Source organism: Panthera tigris, chromosome E2 (assembly GCF_018350195.1).
Source record: "Panthera tigris isolate Pti1 chromosome E2, P.tigris_Pti1_mat1.1, whole genome shotgun sequence".
Taxonomy (NCBI): domain Eukaryota; kingdom Metazoa; phylum Chordata; class Mammalia; order Carnivora; family Felidae; genus Panthera; species Panthera tigris.
The window spans coordinates 6267643-6289226 of record NC_056674.1 but is presented as its reverse complement, the minus strand read 5'-3'; positions in this window follow the sequence as shown (position 1 = coordinate 6289226).

The window sequence follows — 21584 nt, the reverse complement described above, 5'->3', positions numbered from 1 at the left end:
ATACTCAAAGCATACCACAGAATAAAGTCAAAATGTGTTAAAACTCCAGATGGGAAGATAGATAACACAGAGATAGAGCAAAGGTATATGGATCCTGAGGATAATGTTCTATGGAATCTTTTCTGGTTTAAAGTATTATTGTTTTACATTTCACATTTAAAGCTATGATCATTTTTGAGTTAATATTAGTACAGGTATGAAGTTTTTGTGGAGTTTTTTTGTTTTTTTTTTTTAAATTCTCTTAGTTTCCTTGGTACCTCTGTCCGAGCTCAATTGGAAGTACTTGTGTGGGGCCATTTCTGGGTTCTCTGTTCTTTTCCATTGATTTATTTGTGTCTCACTCCATGAATACAATGTAGTTTTGATTACTTTTTACTATATTAGAAATCTTGCATGAATGATTCTGACCACTTTATTCTTTTTCAGATGCTCTGGCTGTTCTAGTTCCTTTGCCTTTCTTTATAAATTTTAGAATAATCTTGTTTGTATTGTAGAAAATACCTTGATAGAAATTACATTAACCTGTCTATCAATTTGTAATCATTTGACATCATTTCTATGTTGTATCTTCCAGTAAATGGCTGTGGTAGGTCTCTATTTGTGTAAACTTTTATAGATTTTAGCATCAAAATCCTGTTAATGTTTTTGTTAGATTAACGTATGTTTGTACTTTTTCCTTTTTGAGCAATTGTACATATAATTGTATTTTTAATTTCAGTTTCCATGTGTTAACTGCTACTGCATTGAAGTAATATAGATTTTTTTAATGTCGATCTTGAATATCTAGAATTTACTAATCTTACAGGGCGCCTGGCTGGCTCAGATAAAGAGCATGCAACTCTTGATCTCCAGGGCATGAGTTTGAGCCCCACTTTGAGTGTAGAAATTACTAAAAAGGTAAATAAATAAACTTAAAAAAAAAAAGAATTTACTAATCTCACTTTAGAGATTTGTAGCTTCTCTGGGCTTTTTTCTTTTTTTTTTTTTTTAATGTTTGTTCATTTTTGAGACAAAGACAGAGCATGACCAGGGGAGGGGCAGAGAGAGAGGGAGACACAGAATCTGAAGCAGGCTTCAGGGTCTGAGCTGTCAGCACAGAGCCTGATGTGGGACTCGAACTCACAAACCGCCAGATCATGACCTGAGCCCAAGTCAGACGCCTAACCAACTGAGCCACCCAGGAGTCCCTCTTTGGGCTTTTCTGTGTACACCATTTCGCTAGCTTCCTAATGTGGCTGTAAAAAGTTACCCCAAACTAAGTGAGTTAAAACAATAAAATCTATTCTCTTTTACTTTTCAACATAAGGTGTCTGGAATGGATCCACAGCACTGTTAGCCTTCTTGATATTCCAGGGAGGAATTTGTTTCCTTGCACTTTCCAAGTTCTGGAGACTGCTTAATTGCCTTGCCTCATAGCCCACTTCCTCTAAGGTAGCATCTTAACATCTGTCCCCATCCTGCCTCTATCAGAGCAACGACTTCTCTGTCTCCAACTCCACTTATATCCTTCTTATCACAGCCTCCTGATTATATCATGTTTGCCAGGTAACCTAGGATCATCTTGCATCTCAGGATCCTTAACTAGGGCACGAGGACAAACTCTTTTTGCAAACTCTCTTTTGACATAGAATGTAACCCTCACGGGTTATAGGGATGAGGGCTATCCTTTTGGTGGGGGGTGAGAGGCGTGGGGAGGCATTCATCTTACTGCAACTGCAGTACCTTCTGTTGATGGGCACATTATTAAACCTTCCTCTCTGGTCTACATCACTTTTCTTACCTTATTTCATTGGCTATAACTTACAGTACGTTGACTAGCAGTGGGAACAGAGGACCCCCTTATCTCCAGTCTGTGGAGGAACTATTCAGTCTTTCACCCTTAAGATTGATGTTTGCTGTACGGTAATTTTGTAGCTGTTCTTTATTGAGTTGAGGAAGTTTCCCTTGGTATGTTGAGTTCCGTATATATTTTGAATATTAACATCCTTTCAGATACATAGTTTGCAGATATTTTCTCCCATGGCTTGGATTGTCTTTTCACTCTTGATGGCTTCTTCTGCTGTGCAGAAAGAAGTTTGTCCCTTGTAGTTTGATGTGGTCACGCTTGCCCATTTTAGCTTTGTTCCCTCCTGCCTCCCCATGCTGGGGTCAAACTCAAAGTTGGGGTCAAACTCAAAAATCATTCCATAGGCCAATGTCAAGAAGCTTTCCCCTGTTTTCTTCTAGGTTTCAGGCTTTACACTTAAGTTGTTGACATATTTTTTAGTTGATTTTTAAGTGTGATGTGAGATAAAAGTCCACTTTCAACTTCTGCATAGGGATGGACATCCAATTTTCCCAGCACCGTTTGTTGGAGACTATTCGTTTCCCCATTGTGGGTTGTTGGCATCCTTGTTTGCACATCAGTTGACTGTAAATACATTAAGATACTTTTCTTCCCTCTAAAACAGCCTCTTAGGGAATCTGGCTCTCTCACCCCTCCCCTTTGCCTCATCACGTTCTTCCTCAGAACTGCTATGAGGAGAATGGGTTTGGGCATTGGGGGGCCCTCCTGCCTATTTCTAGGCACAGATGCAGATAAAAGGGTGCAAAGGACGTACAGGTTGGTAAGTGGATTTGTGGAGTTTTTGTGGCTGGAGCCTGTGTTTCAAGAGTTCCTTGTAGCACCAAGTCTTCCACTCCTAAAGGGCCCATTGGTTGCTCCACATAAAAATTAAAATTCATGGGGCACCTGAGTGGCTCACTTTGTTAAGCGACCAACTCTTGGTTTTGGCTCAGGTCATGATTTTGTGGTTTGTGGGTTCGAGCCCCACATCGGGCTCTGCAGCTGGCAGAGCTGGAGGGACAGAGAGGCTCTGTCCCTCTCTCTCTGCCTCTCTACCCCTTACAGTCTCTATTTCTCTCAAAATAAATAAGTAGATAAACAAAAACATTAAAATTCATGAAGACAAATGAACAAACCATCAGAAAATCCCTTGGTACCATTTCTGTCTATTCCTCTCTTCATGTTTGTTCATTTGTTCATTATTTTTTTAAAGTAATCTCCATGCCCAACATGGGGCTTGAACTCCCACCCTGAGTTCAAGTTGCATGCTCTACCACTGAGCCACCCAGGTGCCTCTCTTCATGTATATTTAGCTACCAACATACATAAGATCATTTTAATTATCAACAATAAGGTCAGCTGTTTCACACAGCACTTCTGAGACCAAACGTGCGAGATTTTCCCTACACCAGCCAATTCTCCAGCTCTCTGGACACCAACTGAGTGTCTTACAATTGATTCAGTTCTAAAGCCAACTGGGAATTTCCACAGACCACAGAGTCGGTCTCACAACACTGCCCCCACTTCAGATGCCAATCACAAGTCCTGGGCCTCTTGTACTTCTGACCAACTGGCTATAAATGGCTACAAATTCCAGTATATTCTTTTTTTTTTTTTTTTTTTTTTTAAGTAGGCTTCATGCCCAACAGTGAGCCCAATGCAGGGCTTGAACTCATGACCCTGAGATCAAGACATGAGCTGAGATCAAGAGTCACTCAACTGACTGAGCCATCCAGGTGCCCGAAATTCCAGTATAATCTTGAGTAGAAGTGGTGATATACAGGGTTCAGTTCTCAATTCTTTACTCCTGATCATAACAGAAATGCTTCTAACATTTGGCTGTCAACATAAAGTTCTGTATTCATTGTAGATGGATACTATAGATCAGATTAACTTTCCTCCTCATGTTATGTACTGAACACACATTTATAGTTTAAATATAATAGTGTTTAAATGTTTAAAGTGCTTTTCTGAAGTTACTAGCATAATGGAGACGTAATCACATCATCGGGTGTATAGTACCGCAGTATATTAAAATGCAGGCATTACTAGAGTAAAACCTTTTTAGTCATAGTGCATATTCTAATGATTCATTTTGCACCGCATTCCAGAAGTCAAACTGCTTTCTCTTTGATACCTTAAGATGAAGGATATACTAGCAATACTACATTTTTTTTTTTATATGTTTTCTTCTGTTCTGAAAACATTTTGTCTGTAAGTGAGGAGAACTGTCAATAAATACCTTGAAAAAGTGGGAAAGTTTCCTGGAAGGTGATCAGAGTCCTGTTGAATATTTCAAAGTTTTCAAGTTATGGATGCTTTTCTGATTTCTAATTCTTAATTCCATTTTAGTGATCTATCTGCATGGAAACTATTCTTCTCAGTTCTCAAATTAGTAAAGATAAAGTTGTTCACAGTAATTCCTACAGGTTTTGAAAATCTCTTATCAATAGTCTTACTGTAATTAGTATTCATAAGTACTAATACTAATAAATATAGTTTAATTAGTATTGTTCATGTGCCTATCTTTAGTCAATATTTTAAAAGATTTACCTGCTGTATCAATTTTGATAAGACATTAGTTTTATTCTACTTTTCATTATATTCAATATAAATCTCATTTCTGCCCTTTTTTTGGGCTTACACTGTATCTTTTTCAAAAGTCTTGAATTGGACTTGTAGGATTGATATGTCCAGTGAACTTTTAATATGTAAATTTGCAGCTAACTTATTTCCTCCAGAGATTTTTTTCATTAAATAAATACCAGAAGTCTGAACCGGAATTTTCTTACCTTTTCATATACAAAAACTAGTTATCAAAATAAATAGCAACTATTACTTAGGTGTTCAATTTTTAAAAATCTGAAAGTACAGTTTTCCCGATACCATTATTTGAAAGAGGATAAACGTTATCTGTCTTATTACAAAATATCCTATGGTTTTGAGAGTTTGTGGTATTGACGCAAAATGAATAAACCTTTTAGAGTCTAAAAGAGGGGCTCCTGTGTGGCTCAGTCCATTAAGCAACCGACTCTTGATTTCGGCTCAGCTCATGATGTCAAGGCCATGAGATCGAGCCTTGCATCGGGTTCCATGCTGCCAGCACAGAGCCTGTTTGGGATTCTCTCTCTCCCTCTCCCTCTCTCTAAATAAACATTTAGAATTTTTTAAAAAAAATCTCTATAAGAAAGAAAGTTTTATTCCAGCCCAATTTAGGCCAGCTGGCCCAAACCAACAATCTTCACAGGGAAGACAGTGCTGTAGACAATGAATAGTTTTTACAGGATTATATACTTTTTTGTACATCTTATGAAGGCCCAAAGACTCTAGATTAGCATATAGGCAGGAATGACGAGTTTTAACACCAAGAAATGCAAGAAGTAGGAGTATTGGTGTTAAGGATGAGATGGTTTTGCTTTAGGCCACTCATTTACAAAGCAGATGTAAAATGTATGCTTGGTGCGCCATAAATCAGGCTTTTGGTTTAAACAAAGTTTATGTGCAGTCGTGCTGATTTAGGAAAAATTTAAGGGGCGCCTGGCTGGCTCAGTCAGTGGAGCATGGGACTCTTGATCTCATAACTTGGGGCTGTGAGTTTGAGTCCCCTGTTGGGCATAGAGTTCTGCATAGAGGTTTTTCTTTCTTTCTTTCTTTCTTTCTTTCTTTCTTTCTTTCTTTCTTTCTTTCTTTCTTTCTTTCTTTTTTTGACACAGGGATGAGTATATTGTCTCTTGAAACTCATTCAAATTTTTTGGATTCTCAAATCTAGCAGTTACCAATAGGGATATGTTTTAATTGTTCTATGTGATTGAGGGATTGTCCACCCCCCTCTTTTTATTCTGTTTTTTTGATTCATAAACATAAAAAAGACTCAGGTTATTCTCCCCCACTCTCCTCCTCTGCTATCGTAGAAATGGTGAAAATCCCACCATGGATATATTTCCTCAAGTAAAGGACATGGGAATCCAAATTCACTCCTCTAGCTAAGATCACTGAATACACAATATTCGATCTTCTAAATATCCTAATATTCAGTTGGATTTTATCTTGTCATATTTCCCAACTGTCTCCCAAACTCTTTAAAGATACACTAGGAGCACCTGAGTGGCTCAGTCGGTTGTGGCCAACTCTTGATATCGGTTCGGGGCATGATCTCAAGCTTCGTGAGCTCAAGCCCCATGTTGGGCTCTGCAGTGACAGCATGGAGCCTGCTTGGGGTTCTCTCTCTTTTCCTCTCCCTATCTCTGCCCCTCCCCTGCACACGCTCTCTCTCTCTCAAATAAATAAGCACTTAAATATATATCCTGCCATGAGATACTACCTCACACCTATTGGGGCAGCTACTATAAAAAATGAGAGGGGTGCCTGGCTGGCTCAGTTGGAAGAACATGACTCTTGATCTCAGGGTCATGAGTTCAAGCCCCACACTGGGTGTAGTTTGAAAAGAAATGGATTTTGGAGCGCCTGGGTGGCTCAGTTAAGGGTCCAACTCTTGGTTTCAGCTCAGGTCATGATCTTACAGTTTCGTGAGTTTGAGCCCCTCATCGGGTTCCACACTGACAGTGCAGAGCCTGCTTGGGATTCTCTCTCTCTCTCTCTCTCTCTCTCTCTCTGCCCCTCCCCTGCTCTCTCTCAAAATAAATAAATAAACTTAAAAAAAAAAAGACTATGTCTTGAACAATTCAGTCTGTGTTTGCTAGTTTAGATGCACGAAATCCTCGCCCTCACTGTGGGGTTACACGAGGACCTTCCCATATCTGCACACACAGAGTTTTAAGGTAATACTCAGTTCGTTCACATCTGTATGTACTCTCTACATGGCCAATCTGAATCAGAATTCACATACAGCTTTCCTTCTCGGGTTGTGGGGCACCCATCTGGCTCAGTTGGAGGAGGATGAGACTTGATCTCGGGGTCCTGAGTCTGAGCCCCATGTTGGGGTGTAGAGGTTACTTAAATAAAAATTTTAAAAAACTGTAAAAAAAAGAGAAAATAACAGGCCTTCCTTCACTTTCATAAAGAAAAGCTTGATTTCCATCTGTCTCCTGAGGAGACAGTGTCTATGGGCACTACCTCCCTCAGAACTCCTTTGCCTGCTTCCTGTGTACAGCATGACTTTTTTTTTTAGGTCTCATCTAAAAATGTGCCAGAATCCACTTGCAGCCCAGTTTGTATGTGGTTTCTCTTTCCACTCCTGCGCACAGGTGCGAACCTATTCTTTTGCCTCTTTCCTTGCTAGTGGGGTGGGGTGGGGGCCAGGGTTCAGCAGAAATTCCACTGAAAATGCCCAGGGAAGACAGGCACCCGCTGGTGTGCACAGTGTTCGGATTATGTTGCTTTCTTGTTTGTTTGTTTGTTTGTTTGTTTGTTTTTTCCTTTTTTTCCTTTCCCAAAACAGAACAAAGCAGCAAGAGTGGTTATAGGACAAGTGTTGTTAAAACATTCTATTCTACATAAACACAACATCTGGTTGTACTGCATTGTGGAGCATTTGTTGGGGGGGGGGGGGTGGTGAAGAGTGACCCGGGTGATGAAATGGTGCACTCCCTTGGAACTAACCAATTCTTGATGTACTAAGTGAAGATTATAAACTACATCTGCAGGGGTTTCACTTTAAAAAAAGAGGGGGGAAAAAAAGCTTATTCTCATCAGCTTATTTCTCTGATAAGGCAAGAGGAACTTTCTCTCACTTGAGAATAGGCAATTCTGTACTGACACCCAACAAAATGGCACTGCTTTTTCTATTCCCCATTCACCCAGGAGGCCAAAATCAGCACTGAGCTCAGTTCTGAAGATTTCATAGGGACCAGACCTGGGATACGAGGCGTGGCTAAAGGCATACGATAATTTGGGTCACCAACCACTGGTTTAAAATGAACATTAGGGCGCCTGGGTGGCGCAGTCGGTTAAGTGTCCGACTTCAGCCAGGTCACGATCTCGCGGTCCGTGAGTTCGAGCCCCGCGTCAGGCTCTGGGCTGATGGCTGGGAGCCTGGAGCCTGTTTCCGATTCTGTGTCTCCCTCTCTCTCTGCCCCTCCCCCGTTCATGCTCTGTCTCTCTCTGTCCCAAAAATAAATAAAAAACGTTGAAAAAAAAAGAATTTAAAAAAAATAATAAAATAAAATGAACATTAACTTTAAAAAAAAACGAGAAAAAACTAGTAACTTAAAAAAAATCGCTATAAATTGTCTTGTTATAATTTATAATTGTTGAACCATTTTCAACTGTGAAAAGGAAAGCTTTCTTTTAAAGAGAAAGAGAACACAAATAGGGGGCAGAGAGGGGCAGAGGGGGAGAGAGAGAGAGAGAGAGAGAGAGAGAGAATCTCAAGCAGTTTCCACTTTCAGCACAGACAGGGCTCAGGGCTCGGTCCTACCACCCTGGATCACGACCTGAGTGGAAATCAAGTCAGAGGCTCAACCTACTATGGCAGCCAGCCGCCCCCAAAACAAAAGCATCTTAATCTCCAACATAAGTGTCCCCCACAACTTTAAACTTTTACCCTAAAAGTGTTTAAAACATTAACTTGAGATAGAAGGCAACGCCACTCCACAGAAGACACTCAAACGTTTCCAAACCCAGAAAACAGACCAGCTAGAAGAGAGGACAGGAGGACGCGAAGCCCAGGCCCCGCCCCCGGAACGAACGCGCTTCACTAGAGGCTCCGCCCCCACATCGCCCCACCCCCTCGCAATTCCAGGGTAGGCCTCGCCTCTCCGCTCTCCGCCCCGAGGCCCCGCCCCCTCGTCGGCTTCGTCCCGCCCCCTCACGATACCTGCGTTAGCCTCGCCTCCGCGCGCCCCGCCCCCTAACGCTCGCACCCTGCCCAGGCCCCGCCCCCTCCCCGTCCTCTTCACTGAGAGCGCGCAGGTTTCTGTAGACCTGGAAGCGGATGACGCGGGTTAAAGGTCCTGCTACGCGGCGTGAGTTTCCGTCTTTCCAGTTTAAACCCGCTGTTCCTAGGGTCCTCTCCTCCATTGCCACGGTCTGGGCGTCATTAGGGGCCGTGAAATCCCTACACCCGCCCCTGCACCCCAAGTAAATTCAGACGTCGCTTTGGGAGGCCGGGGACGCGTCCCTTTAGGTTTAAAATCGCGGCGAGGCTGGTCCCTTCCCTCAGCACTGCCGTGCTCGGTCCGCGCAGACGCCGGCTTTCCCGTCCGTGTCCTGCTGGAACCCTCTTCGGAGCCCGCCGCCCGCCCCAGGCACCTAAAGCCCCCTTCCGCGAGGTGGATTTATTCCCTTGGCGCCCCCCAGCCTCCCTTTCTGGGCCCCTCCGGAGAGGCCGCGTGCTCTTCCGGGTCCTGGGATTCTTCAGGTCTCCCCCCGCTTCTGGAACACCGCCCCTCTGACCACTCCTCAAGCTCCCTCTCCCCCAGTCACCTCTTCCCCCGACCCCGCGCTGGGAGAGGTGACCTGGGCCTGCCTAGTGACACCAGCGTTCTTCCATCCCAAACGCCTCGCCCCTGGAGAATGTGCTCCTTCCAGGAGGCGGGCGTCTGACTCCATCCCATTCCTGGGTGAGAGGAATCAGGAGAGACAGACCCAGTGAGAGAATTCCAGAAAAATGAAAGAGAAAAGTGAGGGAGAACCACGAACAACTGGCAAAGCGGAGGACGTGTGAGGGGGTGACAGACATCGAAAGTAAAAGAATAAACTGCGAAAGCAGCAGGGGGAGAAAAGGAGATGGAGAAAAGCGGGATCTCTAGGCAGATGAAGGGAAAGACAGAACAGTGAGAGGGGCGGGAAGTGGGAGCAGGAGCAACAAAGGGAGAGGCGCTTCAGACCGACGGTGGAGAGAGGGTACAAGAGTTGGAGCCATGGCAGACCAGCGTGGTGCTGGGACAAAGAAGGAACCGCGGAGGAGGAGAGACTGCAGGGAAGCAGCGTAGTGAGCTCGGGGTGCCAGAAAGCAGGGGTGGGGGGGGGGCGCAGTGGGTGTTGTAACGGAGGTAGCCGCAACCTAATAGGGAGAGCAGAGACAGACAGGTGGGGGACGAAGGAGGCAGAAATACTTGGGAACAATCAGGTTGGGGAGAAAGCAACAGGAGGGGAAACAGGTTGCAGAGTGGGGCAGAAGAGATGTGAGAGAAGGAATCCAGGAAAGGGGAGAAAGCGGGACAGGAGAGGGGAACAGAGTGAGAGACATCCAAGGGGAAACCAGACACAGTCCCCTGCCCCCGCCAAAAACAGTGAGAGTGTCAAAGAAAAAAAAAAAAAATCACTGGTGCCCGTTAAAGATGGTAAGGCAGGGTTTATTCAGGACCACCCTCCAGACAGGTGTAGGGACCACAGCAATAGGATTCACAGTGGAGGAGACAGATTGGGCTCAACTCTGAATACACCGTGGGCAAGTGGGAATTTAGAGGCAAGGAGGGGGTTACTGCATGGAAAATCGCCAAGAGGGAGCATCAGGGCTACGTGTGGTTCTGGCTAAACAGACCAAGTAGGATTCTTACTGAGGACAGGCCAGGGTGATCGATCAGACATCACCTGGGGAATAGTGGGGGGCAAGGAACCTGATCAGACACAGAGGGTGGGAGGTTCTGGTTAAACTCCGGGTTCTTGCCAAAGCTGGTTTTATAAGGAAGTGCACAGATGGGCCCAGGAGAAGATTCAGGGGTCTGACTCAAGTTTGGTGAAGCAAAGAATCTTTGCCAAGAGACAGAGTGAAAGGAATGGAGAGAGATATACAGAATAAGGGAAACATCCTAGCGAAGAAAGAGGGTGTACCTGGATCCAGGTGAGTGGTAAGGTTGGATATGGATGATTAAGTTGTTATATTGACTTGTGGCTTTATAACCTAAGAAACTGAAGTTTGTTTAAATTATACAGATAATGGGGTGCCTGGTTGGCTCAGTCGGTTAAGCGTCCGACTTCGGCTCAGGTCCGATCTCAGTTTGTGAGTAAGTCCCGCGTTGGGTTCTGTGCTGACAGCTTGGAGCCTGGAGCCTGCTTCGGATTCTGTGTCTCCCTCATTCTCTCTGCCCCTCCCCTACTCACAAAAAAAATTTCTCTCCCTCTCAAAAATAAATAAACATTAAAAAAATTAAAAAAAATAAATTGTACGGATAAGGATGAGGCTTATAAAAAAACAGTCTAAAAGGCTTGAGGAGGGGCGCTTGGGTGGCTCAGTTGGTTAAACGTCTGACTCTTGATTTCAGCTCAGGTCATGATCTCCAGTTTTTTGAGTTCGAGCCCCACGTCAAGCAGGATTCTAAATATAAGATACTACATTATATTTGTAAATGTTTTATTGTATAAGATGAAGAAAAAAATTTGATGTTTACTTAACAGGAGAGGAGGAACATGCGGTTTCTAAAATTCTTTCAAGATGTTGGAGGCAGGGGGCGCCTGGGTGGCTGTCAGTTAAGCATCCAACTTAGCCTCAGGTCATGATCTCAAGGTTTGTGAGTTCAAGCCCCACATTGGGCTCTCTGCTGTCAGTGCACAGCCCACTTTGGATCCTGTCCCCCACTCCCCTGCCCTTCACCCCCCCCCCTCCCCGTGCATGCACGCATGTGCACACTCTGGAAAAAAAAAAAAAACCCAAACATTAAAAAAAACAAAAAACGAGGCACCTGGGTGAGGCAGTTGGTTAAGTGTCGGACTCTTGATAGGTCATGATCTCACGGTTCGTGGGTTCATGGATTCGAGCCCTGCATTGGCCTTTGTGCTGACAGTGCAGAGCCTGCTTGGGAGTCTCTCTCTCTCTCTCTCTCTCTCTCTCTCTCTCTCTCTCTCTCCTTCTCTGCTCCTCCCCCCACTGGTGGGTGCTCTCTCCCTCTCTCCAAAAAAATAAATCAACATTAAAAAAACTAAAAAAAAAAAAAAAGAAAAAAAGACGTAGGATGCAAATGTTGGAAGACACGCCCTTCCGGATCTGCCTCCCCAGGTGCCTGTCTGTCCTCCTCCCCTGCTGGTCTCCTCACCCCACTGCAGCCACGCAGGCCTCTTCCCCTCTCCTGGGGCCAGGCTTGCTCCTGCCTGAGGGCCTCCCGGGGCCTGTCTCTCTGCCTGGAACTGTGTGGCCCCTCAGAGGCGGGTGGCAAACATGCTCCCTCCCCTGGGTCCTCGTTCTGATGCCACCTTCTCAGCGGAGCCTCTCGGACCCCCTCCCGGAGAGTCCCTTCAAATGGCCAAGGGGAGACAGGGCCTGATCTCAGTCCTAGTTAAAGTGCCTGGGGGGTTTCTGATGTGTCTCCAGCGCTGAGCACCAAGGCTGTGGTGCTCCCTGTCTGAGGCTGACATCCGCCCCTGACCCAGGGAGAGGTGAGGGGGCCCGGCTCTGCGTGGGGTGTGATCGGGGCAGGCCTGTGACCTGCAGGGGAGGGTCAGGTCCCGCCCAGGTCCCCACTGATGCGGTGTGCGGGGGGCTTCACCAGGGCGGGAGCCGGTTCTGAAGAAGAAGGGTGGGAAGGTCACTTGCTGGCCTCTGGAGGAGTCCACTGTCAGGGGCACCCCCCGTGTTTTCACACGGAGAGGCCTTCCCGTGTGAGGCTGCAGGACAGGAAGGACCCAGACTGACTGTAAGCGTTAAGCTGCGTTTTCTTGACACTTAGGATTGAATTCCCAAGCCTGATCCTGCCTGAGGAAGAATCCTGGAAAGGGAGGAAGAGCAAAGGAAAGGAGTCAGGAATGGCCGTCTGTCAGGTGAAGTCATATCCTGGGTCGATTTCCTGTCTCTCATTCCTGCAAGGCCCTTCTTGGACTTGCTAACCTTGTCTGAGTCTGCAGTGTTTGTCCACACTCCCCCAGGCCTTCCCCCGGTCCCTCTCCTCTGCACTTAGATTCCAGCTCGTCGTCACCCAGGGACCCGAGCCTGTGAGGAGGCTGCACTGGGCACATCCTGAGGGGCTTCGCAGCAGGCGAGTGGAGATGGGTGGTGTCAGTGTGGCTGGGCTGCAGGGGGTGTTTAGGGGCCGCCTCTGGACACACTGTAGGCTCTCTGTTGACCAGGATGAAAGAAGCCGTGTGTGGAAGTCCTGGATTCATGTGTAGGAAGAGTTGGAAGATTCTGGAAAAGGAGACCGATGGGGGGGAAATCTGGGCCAGTAAAGAAAGAATATTATTTTTAGTACATTGCTTTAGTTCTCCTGCCTCAGCGACCACCTTGGGCAAAGTTGCAATCCTGTCATCCATGAACAAAACACACCAGGTCTTTGACTCTCTCCCCTCCCTTCTTTTTTTCTTTCCTTCTTTTCTCTTGTATTGCTCCCTCCTCAGGCATCCTTTGCAGTGGTTAATTGCTGGAGGCCTGGCTGGCCCCTTTTCTCAGCCTTAATTTAGAGGAAATTGTCCAGTCTTGGTCATGCTATTTGGTGAAATAGTCTTGCTTAAATACATGGCTTTTTTTTTCTTCTTCAAGTTTTTTGCATGATTGTTTTTTTATTTTTATTTTTTCTTTTTAATTTGTATTCATTTTTGAGAGAGAGACAGAGTATTAGCAGGAGAGGGGCAGAGAGAGAGGGAGACACAGAATCTGAAGCAGGCTCCAGGCTCTGAGCTGTCAGCACAGAGCCCTACACGAGGCTTGCACCAATGAACCGCGAGATCATGACCTGAGCCAAAGTCGGTCGCTTAACCAACTGAGCCACCCAGGTGCCCCTGTACTTTTCATTTCTGTGACTTCCTTATTTTATAACTGGAAGATTTTACCTCTTCATCCCCTACACCTATTTTGCCCATTGCCTACCTCCTCCCCTCTGGCAACCACCAATTTGTTGTCTGTATTTACGAGTCTATTTCTGTCTTTTTGTTTGTGCATATTATTTTGTTTTTTACATTCCACATATAAGTGGAATCATATAGTATTTGTCTTTTTCTCTCCAACTTAGTTCACTTACCATAATACCCTATATGTCTATTCACGTTGTACAAATGATGAGACTTCATTCTTTTTTATGTCTGACTAATAATTTTCCATTGAATATGTATACCACATCTTTATTCCCCTATCCGTGGACACTTGGGCTGCTTCCGTATCTGGACTGTTGTAAATAATACTACAGTAAATCTAGGGGTGCCTTTATGTTTTTAAATTAGTGTTTTTGTTTTCATTGGGTAAATATTCAGTAGTGGGTTTATAGGATCACACGGTATTTCTTTTTTTAATATTTTGAGGAACCTCCATACTGTTTTCCACAGTGGCTGCATTAATTTACATTCCCACCCACAGGGCACAGGATTCCTTTCTCTATGTCCTCTCCAATTCTTTTTATCTTTTGACTTTTTGATAATTGCCTTCCTAACAGGTGTGATGTAATATCTCATGGTGGTTTTGATTTGCATTTCCTTGATGACTCATGATGTTGAGCATCTTTTCATGTATCTGTTGGCCATTTGTGTGTCTTTGGGAAAATGTCTATTCATGTCCTCTGTCCATTTTTTTTCAATGTTTGTTTACTTTTTGAGAAAGACAGAGACAGACAGAGCATGAGTGGGGGAGGGGTGGAGAGAGGGAGACACAGAATCCAAAGCGCTCCAGGCTCTGAACTGTCAGCACAGAGCCCGGAACCCGAAGTGGGGCTCGAACTCCCCAACTGTGAGACCATGACCTGAGCTGAAGTTGGATGCTTAACTGATTGGATTGAGCCACCCAGGGATCCCAGTCCTCTGTCCATTTTTTTAATCATTGTGTTTATTTTTCCTTTTGGTTTGTTTTGCTATTGAGTTTCATAAGTTCTTACATATTTTGGATATTAACACCTTGTCATCTTGAGCATTTGCAAATATTTACTCCTATTTCATAGGTTGCCTTTTAATTTTATTGACTTTCTTTGCTGTGCAGAAGGTTTTTAGTGTGATCTGGTCTTATTTTTGTTTTTGTTTTTGACACTTTTGTTTTCAATACTAAACAATCATTGCCAAAATCAATATTAAGGAACTTTCCCCCTTTATTTTCTTCTAGGAGTTTTACAGTTTCGTAACTTACATTTAGTCTTTAATCCGTTTTTGGTTGATTTTTGAGTATGTTGTAAGGTAAGGGTTGTTTCATTCTTGTGCACATAGACCTCCAGTTTTCCCTACACCATTTATTGAAGAGACTATCCTTTCCCAATTATGTGGTTGTTAAAAATTAGTTGAGTATGGAAACAACAAGTGCTGGTGAAGATATGAAGAAAAAGGAGCCTTCTTGCACTGTTGGTAGGAATGCAAACTGGTGCAGCCACTCTGGAGAACAGTATGGAGGTTCCCCACAAAGTTAAAAATAGAATGACCCTATTACCCAGTAATCTCACTACTGGGTATTTGCCGAAAAAATACAAAAGCACTAATTCAAAAGGATACATGCACCCCTACCTAAGTTTTTAGAAGCATTATTTACAAGAGCCAAGATATGGAAGCTACTCAAATGTCCATGGACAGAAGAATGAATAAAGACAATGTGGATGTGGTATATAGATACAATGGTATTTTATTCAGCCATAAAAAAGAATGAAATGTTGCCATTTGTGACAATATGGATGGCACTAAAGAGTATAATGCTAAGCGAAATACGTCAGTCAGAGAAAGGCTGTTATGCCCAGAATTCATGATCCCCAAAGACCACCAGGGAACCGAGTCCGATGCAAAAGCAAAGAGCCTTTATTCGAGCTAACTCGAGCTCAATCCCCTACCTGCACCGACGCAGCGGTGAGATACCGGGGAGAGAGAGCGAGTTGCAAAAGGACAAAGGTTTTATTGGGGCCTAGGGGCAGTGGGTTAGGTAATGGCTGTGGCCTCAGCCGATTGGCTGGGGAAGGGTCGGAGTCCTGTTAGGCAGGTGAGCGGGAGGTTACTCAAGGGGAGGAGGCGTGGTCAAGGTGAAGGACACAGAACAAGATGGAGTTGGCCGGCTTAGGCCCGCCCTTTCATTCCTCCCTTGTCATGTAGCTTACTGACCCAATCATGGGACTGGCTGCATTTATGGTGACAAGGGGAACAGAGTTTGGAGGTTTACGCAAAGTTCTGGGAACCAAGTGTCCCTGGGGTGGCTCTGGGAGGTCTGAGTAAGTATTGTCCCTGAGCTGGTGTCTATGATCTGCCAGGTGATGTTTTGGGGAGCGTGGGGACTCCCGGCAGCATGAGCAATGACAAGCAGAGTTAACAGAGTTACCAATATCAGGTAGGTCGAATGCGCTATAGCTTGAGCTTGAGCGGGTTGTGTTGGTCCCGACTGACGGCCCATCACGTGACGAAGTCCTTCCGGATCGAGGAGGGGTCCACTGGCCGAACGTGGGTGTGATGGACCCAGGTCGCAATGTCGTCTACTTTGAGAGTGGTGGGGGTTGTCAGCACCACTATGTAGGGTCCCTTCCAGCGCGGCTCGAGGGTCTCTCGGTGGTGCCTCTTGACGTAGACCCAGTCTCCCGGCCTGTACTGATGAGGTGTCGGGGTCGGGCCAGCCTCATAGATGACACGGAGGCGCGGCCAAATGTCCTCGTGCGCCCTCTGGAGCCCTCTCAGGGAAAGAAAAAGTTCTTGATCTTTAAACTCAGCAAGAAGTTCAGCTTGAAGGTTGGGAATAACAGGGGGTGGCCTGCCAAACATGATCTTGTAGGGAGTAAAACCCAAGGTGTAAGGAGTGTTCCTAACCCGGTAAAGGGCATACGGTAGGAGAGTCACCCAGTCCCCACCAGTCTCCATGGTTAATTTGGTAAGGGTCTCTTTTAGGGTTCTATTCATTCTTTCTACCTGTCCTGAGCTCTGGGGCCTATAAGCACAATGTAATTTCCAGTTTGCCCCCACCGCCTTGCCTACTGCCTGCGTTACCTGTCAGATAAAAGCTGGTCCATTGTCTGATACTATCGTGGCAGGAAAACCATACCTGGGTAAGATGTCTTCTAGTAGCTTCTTAGCCACCATCTGAGCCGTTTCATGCTTGGTTGGGTATGCCTCCACCCAGCCAGAGAAGGTGTCTGTAAATACTAAAAGATATTTATAACCATACTTTCCTGGTTTAACTTCAGTGACGTCGACCTTCCATTGGGCTCCCGGTCTGGTGCCTCTGAGCCTGGTTCCTTTTTTTTATTTGATGTGGCTCTTGCGTTGGTGAGTTGGCAGGTCTTGCAGGCAGATACAACTTGCTCTATTTTGGTGTCCTTTTGGTGAATCTTGATTCCGGCATGTCAGATTAAGTCTTTTAATTTTCTGGCCCCCATGTGAGTAGACCGATGCATGTGCTCTAATACTGAGACTCTGAGCCGGTCTGGCAGCACAAGCTCCTTGTTAGGTGTATACCACCATCCCTTTATCTCCTGGACCATGGGGAGTTTCTTGATCTGCTGTAACTCGTCCTGGGAGTATTTGGGCAGGTCTGGTAAAACTGGGTCTCCCAAGTCCAGTAGTTGTTAAGCCATTTTCTAGCTCCCAACGTTAGCGCCTTGGCAAGGGCGATGAGCTCTGCTTGCTGGGCTGACTTTCCGGAGGGTAGAGCCTCCACCCATACGGTGTCCGTTTTGGTGACCACTGCTGCACCCGCATACCTGTGTCCGTCCCGCACAAAGCTGCTGCCATCAGTGAACCAAGTAGCCTCGCATCGGGGAGGGGCCGGTCAGTCAGGTCCGTCTGGAATCCATGTACTTGCTCCAGGATCCCCGCACAGTCATGTAGTGGAGCACCTAGGTCAGGGTCGGGCAGCAGGGTTGCAGGATTGAGGGCTGCACTGGGGTGGAACCGCACCCGTGGAGGGTTGAGTAGGAGGCTCTGGTAATGGTGTGTTGCTCATCCATCTATCAGGAGGCTGTTTCAGGACCCCTTCAATGGCGTGTGGGGTCGTGATCCAGATCTCCTGTCCTAGGGTCAGTTTGTCTGCGTCCTTGACTAGGAGTGCTGTTGCCGCAATAATTCTTAGGCATGGCAGCCACCGGCAGCCACTGGGTCTAGCTTCTTGGACAGGTAAGCCACCGGGCGGTTCCAGGGGCCTAAGGCTTGAGTTAGAACCCCTTTTGCTATTCCCTTGTGTTCGTGTACAAAGAGGTGGAAGGGCTTCGTAATGTCTGGTAGGCCCAGGGCTGGGGCACCTAGGAGGGCCTTTTTTAACTGATTAAAGGCAGTTTCCTCTTTTTCCGCCCATTTAAATGTTTTCCCCTCTTTGGTAGCTTCATATAGGGGCCTGGCGATCTCAGCAAAACCTGGAACCCAGAGGCAGCAGTAGCTGGCTGATCCTAAGAATTCCCTTACTTCTTTTCGGGAGGTGGGAGTAGGGATCCTTAGGACAGTTTCTCTTCTGGCATCTGATAACTGCCGCTGTCTGCCCTCCAGGATATATCCCAGGTAACTTACCCTCTCCCTGCATATCTGAGCTTTTTTCGTGGATGCCCGGTACCCTAAGGCCCCCAGGGTAGCCAGCAGGTCCTGGGTCCCTCGCTCACAGTCTTTGGCGTTGTCAGCAGCAATCAGGATGTCATCTACGTACTATAGGAGGGTGAGGCCAGGGTGCTCCCTTCTGTACTCACCCAGGTCCTTGTGTAGTGCCTCATTGAAGATGGTGGGCGAATTTTTGAACCCCTGAGGCAGCCGTGTCCAGGTGAGTTGCCCACTGTAGCCCTCCTCCAGATCATGCCACTCGAAGGCGAACAAGGGTTGGCTCTAGGGTGCCAGCGGCAGACAGAAGAAGGCGTCCTTTAAAGCTAGTACAGTATACCAGACCCTGGAGGGCGCCAAGGAGCTCAAGAGAGTATATGGGTTGGGAACAGTTGGGTGTATGTCCTCGACCCTCTTATTTACTTCCCGGAGGTCTTATACCAGTCGGTAGTCATTTGTGTGAGGCTTTTTGACCGGCAGTAGGGGGGTGTTCCAGGGAGACTGGCAAGGAACTAGTACCCCTAGGCTTCGTAGTCTCCGGATGTGTGGCTGGATCCCCTTCTGGGCCTCCTGAGACATGGGGTATTGTTTGATCCTTACCGGATTCTCTCCTGGCTTGAGCTCTACCAGGACCAGGGTCCTGTGAGCGGCTGGTCCTATCCCCGCCCCCCCCCCCCCCGCCCCCCAAGCCAAGGGGAATTCTTGTAGCCATCTGTCTATATTATCCTCTCTCGGGAGCGCCTCCTGGTGGAGGCGGTATTCATCCTCCAGTTTCATGGTCAGGACCTGGATGGGGTGGCCCTTGCCATCGGAGACCTGAGGCCCCCCCTTGTCTGAAAGTTATCTGAGCTCCAATCTTGGTCAGTAAGTCCCATCCTAACAGCGGGTAGGGGCATTCTGGTATTACCATAAAGGAGTGGGATACCCGGCCCATCCCCAAAACTACTGTTCTTCGGGTAGTCCATGAATACTGGCTCATACCAGTTGCCCCTTGTACCCAGGACTTCTTGCTGGCTAGTTTTCCTTGTGGGGTGCGGAGGACCGAATGTTGTGCTCCGGTGTCAACAAGGAAGTCAACAAGGGTCCCCTCCACTTTGAGTGACCCTGGGTTTGGGGAGAGGGTCCGAACCCCGACTCCCCTAATCACTTAGTTCATCTAGCTCTAGGACTTTTACTCGATCAGTCTTGCTTCCCTTCCCGCCGGCCCTTTTCGGACAATCTCGGGCCCAATGCCCTGTCTCCTTGCAGTATGCGCACTGATCTTTCTGCAGCCTCTGCTTCCCCACCTTTGTGGTTCCTTTACCTTTTCTTGAGTCATCTGTCAGCTGCCGGAGATGGCGGTCTCGTTGCTCGGGGGAGTCAGCATTGGTAGCTAGTAGTATTCTGGCCAGGTCTCGAGTCTGCTTACTGCTGGCAGCCGCCATGGCGCGAGCCTGCTTGTCCTCAGGAGGTCCTGGTTATTATATACCTTTTCGGCTACCACCAGTAAGTCCTGCAGACTTTTTTCTCCTAGTCTATCTATTTTCTGTAATTTTCTCCTAATGTCTATGGCCAATTGGTTTCCAAAGGCCATGATAACAGCTGCCTTGCTTTCCGGAGCCTCTGGATCCATGGGGGTATAGGTACGGAATGCCTCCATGATCCATTCTAAAAAGGCAGCCGGAGATTCATCTTTTCCCTGTTGTACATTTCCTACCTTGGCCAAGTTGGTTGGCTTTCTAGCAGCCATTCGGAGACCCCCCATTAGAGTCTGGCGGTAGACCTGGAGCCTCTCCTTACCTTCTGCCGTGTTGAAATCCCACTGGGGCTGAGTTAAGGGGAAGGAGGTATCTATCTGAGCCTGGTTGGTGGTGGGATTCCTGTCTGCGCCCAGAACTAGTTTTCGGGCTTCATTGAGGATTCTTTCTCTTTCCTCAGTCGTGAATAGGACCTGCCAAAGCTGCTGGCAATCGTCCCACGTGGGCTGATAGGTAAAAAGAACAGAATCTAATAAATCAATAAGCCCTGCTGGTTTCTCGGAAAACTTAGGATTCTAAGATTTCCAATTGTAGAGGTCACTAGTGGCGAAAGACCAATAGTGATGAGGCTGATTCCCCTCCGCGTCTGGGGGTCCGGTGGCTCGCAGGGGCAGAATAGTGGAATCGGCGGTGGAGGCGGATTGCTCCCTCTGAGCCCTTTGTCTGGTAAAGGGTGGGCTTCCCACTGGAGTGTTTCCGCCTCCCGCTCCCGGAACAACGTCTGCCTCCCCCAGAGGGGGGAGGATGGTGTTCTTCCAGCATCCTAGGGGGGTTATACGGGGGAGAAAAAATTAATTCAATCATAATACTTAGAGGAGTAGTCTGAGTCTGTCCCATAATGTCCATCCAGTAAGTCCACAGAACAAAACAGAGAAACACAAAAACAGACAAAGAGAGGGCCCCTAGAAAGTCTTCCAACTCCATGGAAGCAAAACTGAAAGCTAGCTTAGACCTTTGAGGGGATTCCATGTCCCTCCAAAACTGATGAGGGAATTCCACGTCCCTCCAGAACCAAAAGCTAGACGACGGCCTCACGCCGACCAGCGGGAGCGACCCGCCTCGTCTCAGACCTTTGAGGGGATTCCACGTCCCTCCAAAAGGGAGGATTGGAACGTCTTCCGAAACTCCTGGCCCATGGTCCTCCAGTGCGTCCACGTAGACCGCGTCGGGCACTACCAGAATTTCAGAAATGAGCTCACACAGAAAAGACGGAACGAACAGACACTAACCATGGCCAGTCAGGCTCTCCGTGTTGGGGGTCCCTCGGGGGTCTTGGGCATCCTGGGCTGAGCCCCCAAATGTTATCCCCAGAATTCATGATCCCCAAAGACCACCAGGGAGCCGAGTCCCATGCAAAAGCAAAGAACCTTTATTCAAGCTAGCTTGAGCTCAATCCCCTACCTGCACCAATCCCCTACCTGCACCGACGCAGCGGTGAGATACCGGGGAGAGAGAGCGAGTTTCAAAAGGACAAAGGTTTTATTGGGGCCTAGGGGCAGTTGGTGAGGTAATGGCTGTGGCCTCAGCCGATTGTCTGGGGAAGGGTCGGAGTCCTGTTATGCAGGTCGCTGTGTGTGTTTTGATCGGGAAGTTTGAACGGGTGAGCGGGAGGTTACTCAAGGGGAGGAGGTGTGGTCAAGGTGAAGGACACAGAACAAGATGGAGTTGGCCGGCTTAGGCCCGCCCTTTGAGGCAAGTACTATAGGATTTCACTCATATGTGGAACTTAATAAGCAAAACAAATGAGCAAAGGGGAAAAAAGACAATCCAAGAAACAGACTCTTAACTATTGAGAACAAAGATCAAAATTGAAGCATCAGGATTTATATTGGAGAGCGATCTTGCAAAGGTAGTTTGTGATAAGGCTTTGTTTCAAACATCCATGCTTTTGGTGTCAGAGAATCATAGTGGAGAGGAACCATACATCTGTACTGAACCTGGAAAAGACCTTGGAG